This window comes from Phyllobates terribilis, unplaced genomic scaffold, assembly GCF_046119375.1.
Source record: "Phyllobates terribilis strain yellow unplaced genomic scaffold, ASM4611937v1 Scaffold_2__4_contigs__length_985480577, whole genome shotgun sequence".
NCBI classification, from domain to species: Eukaryota; Metazoa; Chordata; class Amphibia; order Anura; family Dendrobatidae; genus Phyllobates; species Phyllobates terribilis.
Genome location: NW_027362762.1, coordinates 108,850,902 through 108,871,528, shown reverse-complemented (window position 1 = coordinate 108,871,528; position 20,627 = coordinate 108,850,902).

Here is a 20,627-nt window from a genome sequence, read left to right as displayed (position 1 = left end):
CTTTCTCTATTAGTCCATCTATACTGACCTCCATCAGGTTGCAAATTAAAACTAATTTTTATCTGCATCTACAGTACCTCTGAAAAAATATTTGGGCTTCTAGCTGTGTGTGGGACTATTTGTATTAGTCCATCTATACTGACCTCCATCAGGTTGCAAATTCAAAATAATTTTTTTCTGCATCTAACCCAGCCAATAGTTTTGGCCTAATACCACAGTTTGGCCACTCAGCTCTGCTCGGTTACCATCCATTGTTTTTTTGTGCAAACAACTCCAGAGTTGTGAATTAGTTAACCACCAAAATGAGTGGAAAAAGGCCTGCTGCTGGTGGAAAGGGGAATAGGCGTGTTGGGAAGGGGAAAAAAGGTTGTGTCCGTGGGGTAGGTGTTAAAGCAACAGTAACATCTGCAGAAGAAAGACCATCTTCCAGCCAAACTAAAATGTCTACTTCTTTTAGCGGACAATGTGATAAGATCCCTTTCTTACGGCCACGCCAATCGCTACAAATTCCAGATGAGGCACAAAAACAGCAGGTGCTTCAACGGATATCAAGTGCTCCTTTAAGTGGGCTCTCCTCCACATCAACTTCAACATCACAAATACTCCAGTCCTCAAAGGTGTCACCCAAATCGCACTTGCTTCCTCACAGCTCCCAAATCTCCAGCTGCCCGTCTGAGTATGAGGTAGAACAGATGGTTGAGTCTGCAGAGCTGTTTACTCATACTATAGCCTGGGAATCAGAGGTCGACTCCAGCGCTTCTGTGAATCCAGACGAGGAAATGATCTGCACTGATGCCCAGAATCTTTATGAGTCGGATCCAGGACCAGACGCAGAAGGTTCTGACCATAATGTAGACCCTCATTCCCAAACTGTAACTCCTGTTGGTGGAGACAATGAGGAAGACGATGATAAGACTCAAATACCTGATTGGAGCGACAACTTTAGTTTTTTGTCAGGGCAGGAACAGGTTGGCTCTGAGGACGACGGGTGTGATAACGCACAGGGTGATGATGATGAGGTCGGAGATCCCACTTACTGTCAACCCACAGTCAGCCAAGAGATGAGGTCAGCAGAGGAGGTGGAGGAAGATGCTAGTGACGACGAGGTCAGGTTGCGCCTTCCTGGACAGAGACGTAGTACTGGAAGCACGTCAACAACTGCATCCTAGAACACAACTCTGCCTCTCACCACAAGTCGTGGTGGCTCTTCAGGTCGCATGGGTGCTAAGCCTTGCATAGCCTGGGCATTTTTTCAGATCGATAAAGATGACCCAACTCGTGTTATCTGTAACATTTGTCAGCAAAAGCTAAGTAGAGGCCAAAAAATACATAGTTTGAGTACTTCATGCATGAACCGGCACATGGACATGAAGCATAAGTTGCAGTGGGAAGCTCAGTGTGCTACAATGCGGCCTAGCCGGCCGGGCCAATCACCGTCTGCCATATCTTGTGCATCCGCGGCCTCTTCATCCTCTGTGACTGGGGGGACAGCAGTCACACCTGTTTTGGGGCGCAGACCTGCCACCTCTTTACCTGCAACAGCCAGCGTGATTGGCAGGTCATCATTTTCTTTGGAGGTGGTAACACCAGCTGGTGTTGAGCGCTGTCCGACATCGATAGCACCACCTTTGGATCAAGGCAACCTAACATGTCCGCCTGCATCTTCCTCACAGACCGGCAGTTTGCCGGGGACACCCTTATCAACCCCGTCTAAGCACAATAGCCAGCCCTCGGTCCCTCAGATGTGGACAAGTAAAAGACCATTTCCTCCTAGCCATGAGAAAGCTAAGAGGTTGAATTTCACCATCTGCAAGCTCTTGGCTACAGAAATGCTGCCTTTCCGCCTGGTGGACACAGAGGATTTTCGAGACCTTATGTCCGTCGCAGTGCCCCAGTACCAGATGCCCAGTCAGCACTACTTCTCAAAGAAAGGTGTGCCTGCGCTCCACCAGCATGTCGCACACAACATCACCGCTTCTTTGAGAAACTCTGTGTGTGACAGGGTGCATTTCACCACAGACACTTGGACGAGTAGGCATGGACAGGGGCGTTACATGTCGCTGACTGGGCACTGGGTAACTATGGTGACAGCAGGACAAGGGGCTGCTGTCCAAGTCTTGCCGTCCCCACGAGTTGTGCATCAATCCTCTTTATGTCAAAGTTCCTCCACTGCTTCTGCCTCCTCAACCTCCTCTCGGTCTTCCACCTGCACCCAAAGCCTGTCTGGTCATGCCACAAGCTTTCTAACTGCGCAGAAGGGATCCTGCACACCTCCTTACTATGCTGGCAGTAGGGCTCAACGTCATCAGGCGGTTTTTACATTGAAATGTCTGGGAAATGTGAGTCACACAGCTGAGGAGTTGTGGTCAGCTCTGGAGAACCAATTTCATGAATGGTTGTCTCCACTGGACCTGAAACCAGGGAAGGCCGTGTGCGACAATGCTGCAAACCTGGGTGCGGCCCTTCACCGGGGCAATGTCACACACGTGCCTTGTATGGCTCACGTGTTGAACCTGGTTGTCCAGCAATTTTTAGCCCACTATCCCAGACTAGATGGCCTTCTGCAGAGGGCACGGTCGCTGTGTGCTCACTTCCGCCGTTCGCATCCCGCAGCTCAGCGACTTACATCTCTACAGAAGTCGTTGGGCCTGCCACTTCACCGGCTAAAATGCGATGTGCCTACCCGGTGGAATTCAACTCTGCACATGTTGCAGCGACTGTGGCAGCACCGACAAGCCCTGGTGCAATACGTTCTGACGTATAGCCTGGGCCAACGAGATTCAGAGGTGGGGCAAATCACGCTGGAGGAGTGGTCTCAGATCAGGGACCTATGCACCCTTCTGCACAGTTTTGAAATGGCGACGAAGATGTTTAGTGCTGACGATGCCATTATCAGCATGACTATTCCGGTGATTTACATGCTGGAGCACATGTTAAACAGAATTCGGAGTCAGGTGGTGGCACAAGAGGAGGTGGAGGAAGTAGAGGAGGAGGAGTTGTATGCGGAACGGCTAACATCTGCAAGGTCCAGACGGTCGGCAGCACCAAGGCGGCAGGCATGTGAGGGTGGGGGAGATGGTTTTACCAGGGCGCATGGTAGCAGCCAAACTAGTGAGGAAGGTGCAGGAGCCCAGGAAGAAGTGGAGGACGAACTGATGGAAGACTCATCAGATGAGGGAGACCTTGATCACATTTCTGTTGTGCGAGGTTGGGGGGAGAGGACAGAGGAAGGAAGCATGATTGTTACCTCGCCACCAACACAACAGGGACTTGGTGCTCCTGGATGCGCAACACACATGAGTGCCTTCTTGCTGCACTACCTGCAACATGACCCTCGAATTGTGAGAATTAGAAATAATCCTGACTACTGGGTTGCCACACTGTTAGATCCCCGGTACAAAAGTAAATTTGCAGAAATTATTCCTGCCATAGAAAGGGATGCACGCATGCAGGAGTATCAGCAGAGACTGTTGCAGAATCTTACATGTGCTTTTCCACAAAATACCAGTGGTGCACGTAGTGAATCTCACAGTTCCAACTTGCCAACCGTGGGACCGTCAAGTGTTCAGCACTCAAACCGTAACAGAACCACAGTATCTGCTGGTAACATCAATTTTGCGGAATCATTTCACCACTTTTTTAGCCCATCCTTTGCAAGGCCACAGGAGACAAGAAGTCTGACACATAGTCAACGCCTAGAGACGATGGTACAGGAGTATCTCCAAGTAAACATTGAAGCCACGACTGTGTCACTGGACCCTTGCTCTTTTTGGGCTTCCAATCTGGATAAATGGCCGGAGCTAGCCACTTACGCCTTGGAGATCTTGTCATGCCCCGCAGCCAGCGTTCTGTCTGAACGTGTGTTCAGCGCTGCTGGTGGTGTGCTGACAGATAAGCGCACGCGGCTCTCCACTGATAATGTAGACAGACTCACGTTCATAAAGATGAACAAATCATGGATCCGAAACGACTTTTCTACCCCTGTGTCATCCTGGGGAGAGTAAAAGCTTGATGATTGGTTAAAATCACCCTACCAACCGTTTTAAGCTTTCAAATTACTAATCATGTTTATCTGTATCTTGACTGGAAAATAATTTGGGCTTTGTAGCAGTGTGCAGCACTGATCCTATTAGGCCATCTATACTAAAGCTTCACCAGATTTAAAATTAAAAATAATTTTTAGCTGCATCTAGCCCGGAAAATAATTTTGGGGCTCCGAGATGCGCAAGGCACATAAGTGCCTTCTTGCTGCACTACCTGCAGCATGACCCTCATATTGTCAGAATTCGAAGTAATCATGACTACTGGGTTGCCACACTCTTAGATCCCCCAAACTTTTCGATCAACCTTTTCATTTTAATAAAGACCAAAAAAATGGTCATTTTTGAAATTATAAGCATTAGCAGGTTGTTAGAAACTGAAATCAAACAGTTTTCAACTCAAAACTTTATTCTAGGTGATGTTACATTTTCACATAGGACCCCTTGTTCGAAAGGAGCTTCTGAACTCTCTCGTCCATTGAATTTGTCAGGTTTTGGATGGTTTCTGCTTCAATTGTTTTGCATGAGGACAGAATACCCTCCCAGAGCTGTTGCTTAGATGTGAACTGCCTCCCGCCATCATAGACACTCCTTTTAATGATGCTCCAAAGGTTCTGAATGGGGTAGAGGTCAGGGGAGCATGGGGGTCACACCATAAGTTTGTCCCCTTTTATGCCCATATCAGCCAGAGATGCAGATGTTTTATGTGCAGCATGAGATGGTGCATTATCATGCAGAAAAATGATCTTGCTGTGAAATACACGGTTCTTCTTCTTGAACCATGGCAGGAAGTGCTGTTTGAGAAAATCCACATACATTATGGAGTTCATCTTTAGCGCCTTCAGGGATCCTAAAGGGGCCGACAATCTCTCTCCCCATGATTCCAGCCCAAAACATTACTCCACCTCCTCCTTGTTGGCGCTGTAGCCGTGTTTGCGTGGGGTGTCCATCAACCAGCCATCCTCCACTCCATCCATCTGGACCATCGAGCGCTGCACGGCACTCATCCGTGAACAAAACAGTTTTGAAATCAGTCTTCATGTAATGTTTGGCCCACTGGAGCCGTTTCTGCTTGTGTGAAGTGGATAGAGGAGGTCGACAGGATGGCGCATGCACAGCTGCAAACCTCTGAAGGACCCTGCATCTTGTTGTTCGGGGGACGTTGGAGGCACAAGCAGCTTCAAAAACTTGTCTGCTGCTATGACAAGGCTTTTTTGCCGCTGCTCTTTCAACCTGACGTAATTGCCTGTAGGAAAGAGTCCTCAATTTGCCCTTATCAGCACGCACACGTGTGTACTGTGAATCAGCTACATACTTCTTGATTGCCAAGACACTTCATCCTGATCATCGCACAATGTTGATTGTAGTCATGCCTTGACCTAAACACTCCACAATTTGTTGCTTCTCAGCAGCCGACACATCCTTTTTCTTTCCCATTTTGGCAGAAAATGTAGGCTGCTTAATAATGTGAGAGAGCCTTCTTAAGTAGTCTTGCCTTTCATTGGACACACCTGCCAAACTAATTAGCACAGGTGTCTGCAATTGCTTACAGTGATATAAAGAGCCCTGACACACATCACCATCAATGAGTTTAACTGACAAACAAACAAATTCTTCCCTTATCACTCCTAAACACTTTTTGCATAATAATTTGGAACGCAGTGTACATGTGCTTTTCCACAAAACACCAGTGGTTCACGTAGTGAATCTTACAGTTCTAACTTGCCAACCGTGGTCTGTATGGAGTTGTTCAATAAAGGGCCCAAAATTAAGATAACATAGATGGGAGAGGTCTCTATGAATAGGAATTCCTAAGTATTTGATACCCTGTGAGGGCCAGGCAAAGGGAAAGTTGGACTGGATGGAATCCTATATGGATTTGGGGAGGGAGACATCGAGGGCCTCAGACTTCGCTGCATTGATTTTAAAATTTTACCATGTAACAAAGTGATCTATTTCAGCCATAACAGCATGGATGGATATATGTGATTGAGTGATATATACTAGGACATCATCAGCAAATAGAGAGCACTTGTACTCGGTGCCTCCCACCTCAATCCACCTAATATTGGGGTTATGGCGAATTGATGAGAGCAGGTGCTCCGTCACTAGGATGTATAAGAGAGGGGACAGAGGACATCACTGCCTTGTCCCATTGGTGATTGTGAAAGGTGATGAAAATGTTCTGACGCACCCCCTGGGCCTTGGGACACCCGGAGCCGGACCCTTTTTGGTGGATGCTGGTGGTTGTAGTCTTCGTGGCGGCGACCCGGTTCTGTGGCTCAGGGCGGTCAAACCAGTGGCGGAACTATTTATGTGGTTTTCATGTTTAAATGTCCGACTACGCCACCCGTGGATTGCGGTCAGAGTGAACCGCCGCTACAGGGCAGACCACTGAGGCTGGTGTTGTGGGTGCAGCAGAGCGTAGCATAACTCCCCACGGGAGGAGTATAGCCTCAGGGCAGTGTATGCGGAGGATGGGGGTGATGGTGCAGGGCAGCAGCAGTAACGACACGGAGTCAGTGATGCAGTTCAGGGCCTTTACTCACAGTTCTTATTATCCAGACCACGTCTGCAGGTAACGGCTGCCCACGTCGTACTGTGCTCACCAGGTGAGGGGCTCAGACAACTCCCAGATAACTTTGGAGCACTTCACAGGACCCCCTTTGTGTGTCCCTTGTCTGGCCTTTCTTACCAACACTTCTGTCCGGCTGCCTCGGGCCTCCTCTTGGTAAACTTGGCGCCAGTTTCCCTGACCCTATGTGGTGCCTTCCTAGCAGGTGTAGCGAGGGGCTGCGCCACATAAAATGTCAGAGCCTCCGGTTTCTAGCTGAGGGTCGTTTCCTGCCTCCACTAGTTCGGGGACCGGTCTCCCCCTTTGGCCTGACCCCTCCACGCAGGTGGATTCGGGCGTGCGGTGGCGACTCGCCCGTCCGCACCCCTGGGATCCCTTCATTCCTCGTTCCTGGAGCCTTCTCCGCTCCTCTTCCTTCCTTCTCCCTCTTCCAGGCCTGGGCCTCTGTTACTAGGCCTGCCTCCGGAGCAGAGCTCATGCAGAGCCCCTGCTCCCTGCCACTTCTGCTCAGACTTCTCTGCACTGAACTAAGATGGTGCCCACCTTTTATACTCCCTTCTCAATGCACCCAGGAACTGCTTCCTCCCTGCTCCTGCACTACAGGGTTCCCCTTCCTCAGTGTTCCCTCCCCCCACTCCAGCCAGGGACAGGGACTGTCGTGCCCATCTCAGGGGCATATTGGTCGCCCTGCCCCACGGCAATGTGGTGTAATGCATGCAGGTGTCGGGTCCTGATCCACACTCCATCCTTACCTGAGAGTGAGATATCACACCTCTGGGTGAGGTGCAATACGTCTGTAGCAACCGAGCCCTCAGGGTGCTACAGTTCCATTTATCTTCAGCCTAGGTGACGTATTGCGATACAGGGCCGTGATTTTGGCTATAAAAGGGTCCCCTAGACCCCTACCCCAAGCTTTTTAAGAGAATCATATATGGCGTGCCAGGAGACTCTATGGAATGCTTTCTCAGCATCCAACGAGAGTATCTAATTACAAATTTTTAACTGCATCTAGCCCAGGAAATACTTTGTGCCTAGTAGCAGTGTCTGCTAGTGAGCGGATTATCCCGGCTGTTAAGCAAGCTGCACCACCTGTAGTTTAGACACTTAATTTTTTCAAAGGAAATGCTTCGGGACCATGGGATACTTAGTGAAGAGCATCAGGAGGCACCCCAAGGCATAGGGGCTGGGACTGGCAGTAGGATGCCTTGCGGTGGACAGCCGAGCTCGATCCTTATAAAAGCTTTTTAACTGCAGCAGCTTTAGTGGACGCTACTGGAGCTGGAATTACCGCGGCTGCTGGCATGAGACTTGCCCTCCAATAGATCCTTGTAAATGGATTTAAAGTGTATTCATTCAAATTAGAGAGACAATTTAAATTAAAAAGCTTCAAGCTGCCTCCACCACAGGGGGGCTCGCTCGACCCACCAGCGGACAGGCACCAGTATTGGGAGAGGGGGGCTGGCCGTCAGGGTTCACCGCGGCTCTGGCACAAACCCGGCGACACGGAGGTGGCACGGGCAGGAGCGGACTGGCCGTGTCGGCTTCTCACTTTTTGGATTTTAGAAGGGCATGACATGCCTATATCTGTGTCTCCCCCTCCTTTTACTCCTCCACCTCTTTTATTTTCGCATGACTATATGTACTTGTCACTTTTCCATGTGTTAGTTATGTCTTCTGAGCAGTTTGTCAGCTTTTGGACACCTTTGAAGGTGTTTTCTATGTGTTTCTATGTGTTTTTGTTTGCCTGCCATTGGTTTTAACGGTGTTCGAAGGTGTTCGACGAACAGTTCGACGAACAGTTCGGCGAACACACGGGTGTTCGACGAACCGAACCGAACTCGAACACTACGGGGGTGGCTCAACACTAATTTTGAGTGTCTCGCTGACTGTTCAGACACAAATATATTTGTTTAAAAGATTCTGGTGTAGGCCAGATAACTAGAACTGTGGTTTTCCTCTTCCAAGGTTCAAATCTGGGTCTAATCCACCTTTTTGCATAAAAAAAAACATTTTGAGTGTCTCGCTGACTGTTCAGACACAAATTTATCTGTTTAAAAGAGTCTGGTGTAGGCCAGATAACTAGAACTGTAGTTTTCCTCTTCCTGGTTCAAATCTGGGTGTAATCCACCTTTTTGCATGAAAAAAAACATTTTGAGTGTCTCGCTGACTGTTCAGACACAAATATATCTGTTTAAAAGAGTCTGGTGTAGGCCAGATAACTAGAACTGTGGTTTTCCTCTTCCACGGTTGAAATCTGGGTGTAATCCAGCTTTTTGCATTAAAAAAAAACATTTTGAGTGTCTCGCTGACTGTTCAGACACAAATATATCTGTTTAAAAGAGTCGGGTGTAGGCCAGATAACTAGAACTGTGGTTCTGCAGGTCCACGGTTCAATCTCTGTATTATCCACTTTTTTGCCTTTTTCAATAAAAAAAAACATTTTGAGTCTCTCGCTGACTGTTCAGACACAAATATATCTGTTTAAAAGATTCTGGTGTAAGCGAGATAACTAGAACTGTGGTTTTCCTCTGCCACGATTGAAATCTGGGTGTAATCCACCTTTTTGCATAAAAAAAAAACATTTTGAGTGTCTCGCTGACTGTTCAGACACAAATATACCTGTTTAATAGAGTCTGGTGTACGCCAGATAACTAGAACTGTGGTTTTGCAGTTCCACGGTTCAAATCTCTGTATTATCCACTTTTTTGCCTTTTTTCAATAAAAAAAATATTTTGAGTGTCTCGCTGACTGTTCAGACACAAATATATCTGTTTAAAAGAGTCTGGTGTAGGCCAGATAAATAGAACTGTGGTTTTGCAGTTCCACTGTTCAAATCTCTGTATTATCCACTTTTTTGCCTTTTTTCAATAAAAAAAAACATTTTGAGTGTCTCGATGACTGTTCAGACACAAATATATCTGTTTTAAAGAGTCTGGTGTAGGCCAGATAACTAGAACTGTGGTTTTGCAGTTCCACGGTTCAAATCTCTGTATTATCCACTTTTTTGCCTTTTTTCAATATAAAAAAACATTTTGAGTGTCTCGCTGACTGTTCAGACACAAATATATCTGTTTAAAAGATTCTGGTGTAGGCCAGATAACTAGAACTGTGGTTTTCCTCTGCCACGATTGAAATCTGGGTGTAATCCACCTTTTTGCATAAAAAAAACATTTTTAGTGTATCGCTGACTGTTCAGACACAAATATATCTGTTTTAAAGATTCTGGTGTAGGTCAGATAACTAGAACTGTGGTTTTGCAGGTCCACGGTTCAATCTCTGTATTATCCACTTTTTTGCCTTTTTTCAATAAAAAAAAAACATTTTGAGTGTCTCGCTGACTTTTCAAACACATATATATCTGTTTAAAAGATTCTGTTGTAGGCCAGATAAATAGAACTGTGGTTTTCCTCTGCCACGATTGAAATCTGGGTGTAATCCACCATTTTGCATAAAAAAAAACATTTTGAGTGTCTCGCTGACTGTTCAGACACAAATATACCTGTTTAAAAGAGTCTGGTGTAGGCCATATAACTAGAACTGTGGTTTTCCTCTTCCACGGTACAAATCTGGGTGTAATCCACCTTTTTGCATAAAAAAAAACATTTTGAGTGTCTCGCTGACTGTTCAGACACAAATATATCTGTTTAAAAGAGTATGGTGTAGGCCAGATAACTAGAACTGTGGTTTTCCTCTGCCACGATTGAAATCTTTGTGTAATCCACCTTTTTGCATAAAAAAAAACATTTTGAGTGTATCGCTGACTGATCAGAAACAAATATATCTGTTTAAAGATTCTGGTGTAGGCCAGATAACTAGAACTGTGGTTTTCCTCTTCCACGGTTCAAATCTGGTTGTAATCCACCTTTTTGCATGAAAAAAAACATTTTGAGTGTCTCGCTGACTGTTCAGACACAAATATATCTGTTTAAAAGATTCTGGTGTAGGCCAGATAACTAGAACTGTGGTTTTCCTCTGCCACGATTGAAATCTGGGTGTAATCCACCTTTTTGCATAAAAAAAAACATTTTTAGTGTATCGCTGACTGTTCAGACACAAATATATCTGTTTTAAAGATTCTGGTGTAGGCCAGATAACTAGAACTGTGGTTTTCCTCTTCCACGGTTGAAATCTGGGTGTAATCCACCTTTTTGCATAAAAAAAAACATTTTGAGTGTCTCACTCACTGTTCAGACACAACTATATCTGTTTGAAAGAGTCTGGTGTAGGCCAGATAACTAGAACTGTGGTTTTGCAGGTCCACGGTTCAATCTCTGTATTATCCACTTTTTTGCCTTTTTTCAATAAAAAAAAAACATTTTGAGTGTCTCGCTGACTTTTCAGACACAAATATATCTGTTTAAAAGATTCTGTTGTAGGCCAGATAACTAGAACTGTGGTTTTCCTCTGCCACGATTGAAATCTGGGTGTAATCCACCATTTTGCATAAAAAAAAACATTTTGAGTGTGTCGCTGACTGTTCAGACACAAATATACCTGTTTAAAAGAGTCTGGTGTAGGCCAGATAACTAGAACTGTGGTTTTCCTCTTCCACGGTACAAATCTGGGTGTAATCCACCTTTTTGCATAAAAAAAAACATTTTGAGTGTCTCGCTGACTGTTCAGACACAAATATATCTGTTTAAAAGAGTATGGTGTAGGCCAGTTAACTAGAACTGTGGTTTTGCAGTTCCACAGTTCAAATATTTGTACTATCCACTTTTTCAATATAAAAAAACATTTTGAGTGTCTCGCTGACTGTTCAGACACAAATATATCTGTTTAAAAGATTCTGGTGTAGGCCAGATAACTAGAACTGTGGTTTTCCTCTGCCACGATTGAAATCTTTGTGTAATCCACCTTTTTGCATAAAAAAAACCATTTTGAGTGTATCGCTGACTGATGAGAAACAAATATATCTGTTTTAAAGATTCTGGTGTAGGCCAGATAACTAGAACTGTGGTTTTCCTCTTCCACGGTTCAAATCTAGTTGTAATCCACCTTTTTGCATGAAAAAAAACATTTTGAGTGTCTCGCTGACTGTTCAGACACAAATATATCTGTTTAAAAGAGTCTGGTGTAGGCCAGATAACTAGAACTGTGGTTTTGCAGTTCCATGGTTCAAATCTGGGTGTATTCCACCTTTTTGCATAAAAAAAAGCATTTTGAGTGTCTCGCTGACTGTTCAGACACAGGTATATTTGTTTAAAAGAGTCTGGTGTAGGTCAGATAACGAGAACTGTGGTTTTGCAGTTCCACGGTTCAAATCTGGGTGTAATCCACCTTTTTGCATAAAAAAAACATTTTGAGTGTCTCGCTGACTGTTCAGACACAAATATATCTGTTTAAAAGAGTCTGGTGTAGGCCAGATAACTAGAACTGTAGTTTTCCTCTTCCTGGTTCAAATCTGGGTTTAATCCACCTTTTTGCATAAAAAAAAACATTTTGAGTGTCTCGCTGACTGTTCAGACACAAATATATCTGTTTAAAAGAGTCTGGTGTAGGCCAGATAACTACAACTGTGGTTTTGCAGTTCCGCGGTTCAAATCTCTGTATTTTCCACTTTTTTGCCTCTTTTCAATAAAAAAAAACATTTTGAGTGTCTCGCTGACTGTTCAGACACAAATATATCTGTTTAAAAGAGTCTGGTGTAGGCCAGATAACTAGAACTGTGGTTTTGCAGTTCCACGGTTCAAATCTGGGTGTAATCCACCTTTTTGCATAAAAAAAACATTTTGAGTGTCTCGCTGAGTGTTCAGACACAAATATATCTGTTTAAAAGATTCTGGTGTATGCCAGATAACTAGAACTGTGGTTTTGCAGTTCCACGGTTCAAATCTGGGTGTAATCCACCTTTTTGCATAAAAAAAACATTTTGAGTGTATCGCTGACTGTTCAGACACAAATATATCTGTTTAAAAGATTCTGTTGTAGGCCAGATAACTAGAACTGTAGTTTTCCTCTTCCACGGCTCTAATCTCCTTTTTATTACCCTTTTGCCATTGATAGTGCGAGTGTAAGCTATTTTACTTCATTTACAATGGGTAGTGCGTGACAAGGGACGTGGAAGTGGACGTTCTGGTGATGGTGCGTGCAGAGGACGGGGCCGTGGCCAAGGTGAAAATGTGCCACAACCAGCAGCCTCATCTTCTCGCTCCCAGTTCTTGACCGAATTACTAGGGAAGCACACAACAGCACCACTATTGCGAACTGATCAGTGTGAACAGATTATTAATTGGATAGCAGATAATACTTCCAGTCACCTGGGCACCACACCCTCCGGTCTGTCTTCCACACGGTCAAGTGTTAGTAGCCATGAGTCTCGACTGCATACTCCTCCTTACCCTGATGCTCCTTCCTCCCACCATGCCGAGTGTCGTCAGACAGCAACTGATCCCCCAGTTGGACACTCTGAAGAGCTGTTCACTGGTCCATTTCCATATGTGGGCCCCTCGCTTGCTCCGCTTGAAGAGGTGGAAGAGGAGATCCCATGTAGCGATGGCCAAATATTTGAACAGCCACGGCCACAGGAAGGCGACGCTGGCAATTTGTTACAAGAGGTGGACGATGACGAGACACAATTGCCACGAAGTGAGGAGGAGGACCGTGGTGCGGAAGTGGAAGAGGTGGTGGATGATCTAGTAACTTACGCAACGTTTCAGGAGGACACGCAAAGCGAGGCCAGCAGCACACAGTGGGAGGGAGGCAGAGTACCTCAACAAGCAGGAAGAAGCAGTGTGGTGGCCACAGACTGAAGGCGAGCAACCGTTCCCCGTAACACCAACATGAGGGATGTAGCCAGTACAACCGGTAGGTCTTCAAGGGTCTGGAATTTTTTTAAAGACTCTGATGATAACCCCAAAAAGACCATTTGTACCACCTGCCAGGCCAGCATCAGCAGGGGTGACAAAACTACCAGCCTGACCACCACCAGCATGATCAGGCACATGTCAGCGAAGCACACGACTTTGTGGGGCGAACCCCAGGGTCCACGACCAGTGTCAGCGGGTGTCACCACTGCTTCTTCTGCTGTTGTGCGTGTAAGAGAACCCTCTGTTGTGCATGCAAGACAATCCCCTGTCCATACTGCATGCAAAGATGCCCCCTCCTCTCAGTCTTCACTTGTTATGGCAGTTTCTCAAGAAACAGCATCAACGTCCACGTCCCACTGCAGCGTTCAATTGTCCATATCCCAGACCTTTGAATGAAAGCGCAAATTCGCAGCCAACGCCCCACAGGCCACAGTCCTAAATTCACACATTTCACGACTGCTTGCGTTGGAAATGCTGCCTTTTAGGCTGGTGGAGACGGAATCCTTCTTCAACCTTATGGTGGTGGCTGTCCCTCGGTACCCAGACAACACTATTTTGCCTGGTGTGCCATCCCCGCACTACACAAGCACGTGTCCCAAAACATCTGCCGTGCCCTCAACAACGCAGTTACTGGGAGAGTCCACCTGACAACGGACACGTGGACAAGTGCTTGTGGCCATGGACGGTACATCTCCCTGACGGCACACTGGGTAAACATAGTGGAAGCCGGGACCTTGGGACGGAACACATCCTCCCCACACCGAGGATTGCGGGCCCTGTGTCAGTCAGAGTTGCCCCCACAGTGTACAGCTCCTGCGCATCATCCTCCTCCTCCTTCTCCTCATGTTCAGCCTCCATCTCAGATATCACCACATCAGTTACAAGCTGGAAGCACTGCAGTACTGCCTCAGCCAACCGGCAACAGGCTGTGCTGAAACTCATAAGTTTAGGTGATAAACCTCACACTGCTTGTGAGTTGTGGACAGCTGTGAAAGAGCAGGCAGATCTGTGGCTGAGACCACTGAACCTACATCCAGGCATGGTCGTGTGTGACAATGGCCGTAACCTGGTGGGGGCTCTGAGGTGAGGCGAGATCACACACGTACCATGCCTGGCTCATGTGCTTAACCTCGTGGTTCAGCGGTTTCTTAAATCGTACCCCGAGTTGCCAGATCTGCTCGTCAAAGTACGCCGCCTGTCAGCTAATTTTCGCAAGTCGGCTACAGCTTCCGCCGCCATTGCTGTGTTGCAGCAGCGTTTGCAGCTTCCGGCACACCGACTGGTGTGTGATGTCCCCACACGTTGGAACTCTACCCTCCACATGTTGCAAAGGATTTGTGAGCAGAAGAGAGCAGTTGTGGAGTACCAGCTGCAACAAGGCCGTCGATATTCAGGTCAGACTCCACACATAAGACCTCATGAGTGGACCTGGATGTCTGACATATGTACCATCCTGACAAACTTTGAGGAGGCCACCAAGATGGTGAGTGGCGATGACGCCATCATTAGTGTCAGCATCCCACTTGTCTGTCTTTTGCAACGCTCTCTGCAGAGAATTAAAGAGGAGGAATTGCAACCAGAGTATGATGAGATGGATCAAGAAGCCGTAGTGGGCGATTACACACAGCCCAGCCTCATCTCATCCCAACGTGCATTGGGGGACAATGAGGGAGAGGAGGAGGAGGAGGAATAACAGGAGCTGTTATCATGCGCTGTAGACGGTAGTACCTGTTCAAGTGTCATACCGTCGGTTCAGCGTAGGTGGCCTGAGGACAGGGGGGAGGAGGAGGAGGAGGAGGAGGAGATGGAGGAGAGCATGGTCAGTCGTCATCTTGGTGAGGACACGGAAATCTTGCCTGTTACCAGTCTGGCACGCATGGCTGACTTTATGTTACGCTGCCTTAACCGTGACCCTCGCGTTGTCAAAATGTTGGGTGACAGTCATTACTGGTTGGTGACACTTGTAGACCCCCGCTACAAGGAGAACTTTCACTCTCTTATTCCTGAGGTGGAGAGGTCTACAAAAAATGGGCCAGTACCAGAAGGCCCTTGCTGCAGAACTGTTAAAAAAAATTCCCATCTGAACACGCTAGCGGCAGATGTCACAGTTCCTTGACCAACCAAGGCGTACAAGCTAGAGAGAGGCAACTCCAATCCAGCAGAGGCAGGGGAACACTGTCAACGTTCTGGGACAGTTTTCTCAGACCCTCCCTTCGGACAGACCCTGAGGCGCGGGGTAGTCTCACAAGGAGTGGAAAGTTTCAAAAGATGGTGAGGGAGTACATTGCCGACCGTACCAGCATCCTCTGTGATTCCTCTGTGCCTTTTAATTATTGGATATCCAAGCTGGACACTTAGAATGAACTCGCTCTGTACGCCTTGGAGATCCTGGCCTGCCCTGCCGCTAGCGTGTTATCGGAGCGTGTTTTTAGTGCCGCTGGGGGAATTATAACTGATCAGCACACTCGCCTGTCAACTGACAATGCTGACAAGCTGACCCTTATCAAAATGAACAAGGGCAGGATTGGGCCAGACTTCTCATCACCACCAAATGACAGCAGAGTGACATAAAGTCAAATCCACTGTGTTATTTCGGGAGGTGTATTCACATGCACCGCTTCACACCCACACATGGGTATACGTTTCATCATTTCGGCTGTTTTATGTTCTTCTCCTTATCCTCAGCCTCCACCACCACTATACCACCAGGGTGACCGTGGTCCGTGTTGCCGTTATTGAAAGTTCCTCCGTCCTTGTCAGCTTTTGCTTGGAAGGCATAAGCAAAGACTGTGGGAGACCCACTCCCCAATAATAGGAATAATATTTTTAAGATGCTGTACTGTATGGCTCTTGTAAGGGGCATTAAAAGCGTCTTGTTATATCACTCTGACCTCCACGTCTCTTCTGAGGGGCATTAAAAGCGTCTTGTTATACCACTCTGCCCTCCACGTCTCTTCCAAGGGGCATTAAAAGCGTCTTGTTATACCACTCTGACCTCCACGTCTCTTGTAAGGGGCATTAAAAGCGTATTGTTATACCACTCTGACGTCCACGTCTCTTCTGACGGGCATTAAAAGCGTCTTGTTATCCCACTCTGACCTCCATGTCTCTTGTAAGGGGCATTAAAAGCGTCTTGTTATACCACTCTGACCTCCACATCTCTTGTAAGGGGCATTAAAAGCATCTTGTTATACCACTCTGACCTCCACGTCTCTTCTGATGGGCATTAAAAGCGTCTTGTTATACCACTCTGACCTCCACGTCTCTTGTAAGGGGCATTAAAAGCGTCTTGTTATACCACTCTGACATCCACGTCTCTTGTAAGGGGCTTTAAAAGCGTCTTGTTATACCACTCTGACGTCCACGTCTCTTCTGACGGGCATTAAAAGCGTCTTGTTATACCACTCTGACCTCCACGTCTCTTGTAAGGGGCATTAAAAGCATCTTGTTATACCACTCTGACCTCCACGTCTCTTGTAAGGGGCATTAAAAGCGTCTTGTTATACCACTCTGACCTCCACATCTCTTGTAAGGGGCATTAAAGGCGTCTTGTTATACCACTCTGACCTCCACGTCTCTTGTAAGGGGCATTAAAAGCGTCTTGTTATACCACTCTGACCTCCACGTCTCTTGTAAGGGGCATTAAAAGCGTCTTGTTATACCACTCTGACCTCCACGTCTCTTCTGAGGGGCATTAAAAGAACTTGTTATACCACTCTGACCTCCACGTCTCTTGTAAGGGGCATTAAAAGTGTCTTGTTATACCACTCTGACCTCCATGTCTCTTGTAAGGGGCATTAAAAGCATCTTGTTATACCACTCTGACCTCCACGTCTCTCGTAAGGGGCATTAAAGGCGTCTTGTTATACCACTCTGACCTCCACGTCTCTTGTAAGGGGCATTAAAACCGTCTTGTTAAGCTACTGGGACGTCCACGAGTCTTTGAACGGGCATTGCATTTCCTCCTAATTTTTGGAAGCTTTTGCTTGGAAGGCATAAGCAAATACTATGGGAGACCCACTCCCCAATAATGGGACTTATGTTTGTAATATGCTGTACTGCATGGCTCTTGTAAGGGGCATTGCAAGTTGCTCCATCCTAATTTTTGGAAGCTTTTGCTTGGAAGGCATAAGCAAATACTATGGGAGACCCATTCCCCAATAATGGGAATAATGTTTGTAATATGCTGTACTGCATGGCTCTTGTAAGGGGCATTGCAAGTTGCTCCGTCTTAATTTTGAGAAGCTTTTGCTTGGAAGGCATAAGCAAATACTATGGGAGACCCACTCGCCAATAATGGGAATAATGTTTGTAATATGCTGTACTGTATGGCTCTTGTAAGGGGCATTAAAAGCGTCATGTTAAGCTACTGTGACCTCCACGTCTGTTCCAAGGGGCATTCAAACCGTCTTGTTAAGCTACTGTGACCTCCACGTCTTTTCCGAGGGGCATTAAAACCGTCTTGTTAAGCTACTGCGATCTCCACAACTTTTCCGAGGGGCATTAAAACTGTCTTGTTAAGCTACTACGACCTCCACCACTTTTCCGAGGGGCATTAAAACCGTGTTGTTAAGCTACTGTGACCTCCACGTCTCTTCCAAGGGGCACTAAAACAGTCTTGTTAAGCTACTGTGACCTCCACGTCGCTTCAAAGGGGCATTCAAACCGTCTTGTTAAGCTACTGGGACCTCCACGTCTCTTCAAAGGGGCATTAAAAGCGTCTTCTTAAGCCACTCTGAACTCCACAGCTCTTCCAAGGGGCATTGAAATGTTGTTTTTAATTACCTCTAACCTCCACGACTCTTCCAACGAGCATTGCATTTCCTCCTAATTTTAGTCAGCTTTTGCTTTTCAATGCAAAGGCGAAAACTAAGGGAGACCCACTCCCCAATAATGGGTAGAAGGTTTTTAGTACGCTGTAATCCACGTCTGTTTCAAGGGGCATTGCAGTTCCTCATAATTTTTGGAAAGCCTTCCATTCACTGCTTAGGCTAACAGTGTACAGGAGACCCAGTTGCTATAAATGGAAAAAACGGTTTAGTTAAGGCCCTCTGACCTCCATGTCATTTCCGAGGGGCATTGGAGTGCCTCAAAATTTTTGGTAGGCATTGCACTCACTGAATGCCCTATAACTGTGTAGCCGAACCGCTCCTTTTGTTACAGAAACATATCCTACAAGACATATGTGGTTGACTGGCCTGATATTGATGTGAATGGTCCCTGTTCCTCCTGCTCTTTCTCCTTTGCCACTACCTCATCCATCATTTATCACCTGAATCTTTGCTTTAACGGTAGTCATAGAACTGGAATAGTAGCAGGAAAACATCAAGCAATCCTCAGAGGAGGTAGGATATGCGCCAAAACCCTGACCACCTCAGGCCTAGCCGCTACTACATACATGCGCTTGCATTCCAAGAAAACAAAGCAGATGCTAACTTGTATCATCATCATCATGGTCCTCACCTTGGCACTCTCAACTCCCCTGATGGAGAAGCCAGGGCCCACTGGAGGAGTCTGGTTCTCTGGTGGGCTCGTCCAATGCTGCCCTAAAGCAGGCCGGGCTAATAAAAGTGTGGGGGGGGGATGTTCCAAGGAGAAATAGGGGCGGCTGGGGACCGTTTATGGACACCCTGCTGCTCCCAGACGGCTGGGGACCGAGTGTGGACACCCGGCCGCCGGGCGGCTGGGGACTGAGTATGGATTCCAGGCCGCCAACGCAGCCATGACGTGGTGGCGAGATTCCGCCTCCACATGCCTAAAAGGCCCAATTTCAAGTGCAAGCTAGCAGTATGGTATTGCAGCCTGTGGGTGGGTGGGTGGCAGGCTGCATACTTGCGCTTGCATTGCAAGGAATGGGAGAGGTACAATTGAACACTGCCCTTGGACAAAAAGACTTGAACGGGGATAGTTGCAAGTCTGCAACGACAGGTGCAGGTGGGAGGCAACATCGTATGTACCATGAACAGGGGTTTGGCATGCACACACTAAAGCGGAATAGGCTGTCCTTCCCACTAAATGCACTGGGGAGGGCACAGGTAATGTTTTGGTATACGCGCTTAATCTTATGTATAAGGCACACCGGGACAAATAGGGGCGGCTGGGGACTGAGTATGGATACCTCGCTGCCGAAGCAGCCATGAGGTAGTGGCCAGCTTCGGCCTCCTCCAAACTAAAAGGCCCCATTTCAAGTGCAAGCTAGCAGTATGGTATTGCAGCCTGGGGGTGGGTGGGTGGTTGGTTGCATATTTGCACTTGCATTGCAAGGAATGGGGAGGTACAATTGAACATTGCCCTGGGACAAGAACTTACACGGGGATAGTTGCAAGTCTGCATCTTCTGATGCGGCAAGGATGACTTCTGATGGGCACACTTTTAGGCAGTGACCTGGGTGTCAGAGATGCTTCCAGGGGTCTTCCCCATGCTGTTCCCGTGTCTTTTCAGCACTGTATGCATGTGTCACACATCACATGGCCAGATAAGGTTGTAAAATGTTAAAATGACATTTCCCGGTGAATGCATTTGTCACGTTGAAAGCAATACAAAAGTGCAAAAACGCATAAAAAATGCTACTTGTGAACATAGCCCAAGGTGTGGAGGAGTATTTTTTTGGGGGGGTTATTTATTTTACCTTATACACAAGTCTTGTTTACCCTGGAAAGGAAGTTCCTTAACATATTTCACAGGAAAGCAAGTTTCAGTTTAGTTTTTGAACGTTTCATTGTGAGCCCTTAAAAGTGGCTTAATATCGCTGACCACGTTGTTGACAGCAGTGACCTCGGGGTCAGAAATGCTTCCTGGGGCGATCCCCATGCTGTCCCCATGTCATTTGAGCACTGTCACTATCGTTTTGGGCACTTGTTAGGCTTTTAAAAGACTGCCGGGGCTGCCACGGCAAAAATGCTCGGGTCTCCCATAGACTAACATTGGGCTCACTGCTCAGGTCGAGTACCCGAGTATCACGGCGAGCTCGGCCCGAGCTTCGAGCACCCGAGCATTTTAGTGCTCGATAAACACTATTTATTACACTGTGACCTCCACGTCTCTTCCAAGGGGCATTAAAACCGTCTTGTTAAGCTACTGTGACCTCCACGTCTCTTCCAAGGGTCATTGATATTGTCTTTTTATTCCACTGTGACATCCACCACTCTTCCAAGGGCCATTGATATTGTCTTTTTATTCCACTGTAACCTCTACCACTCTTCC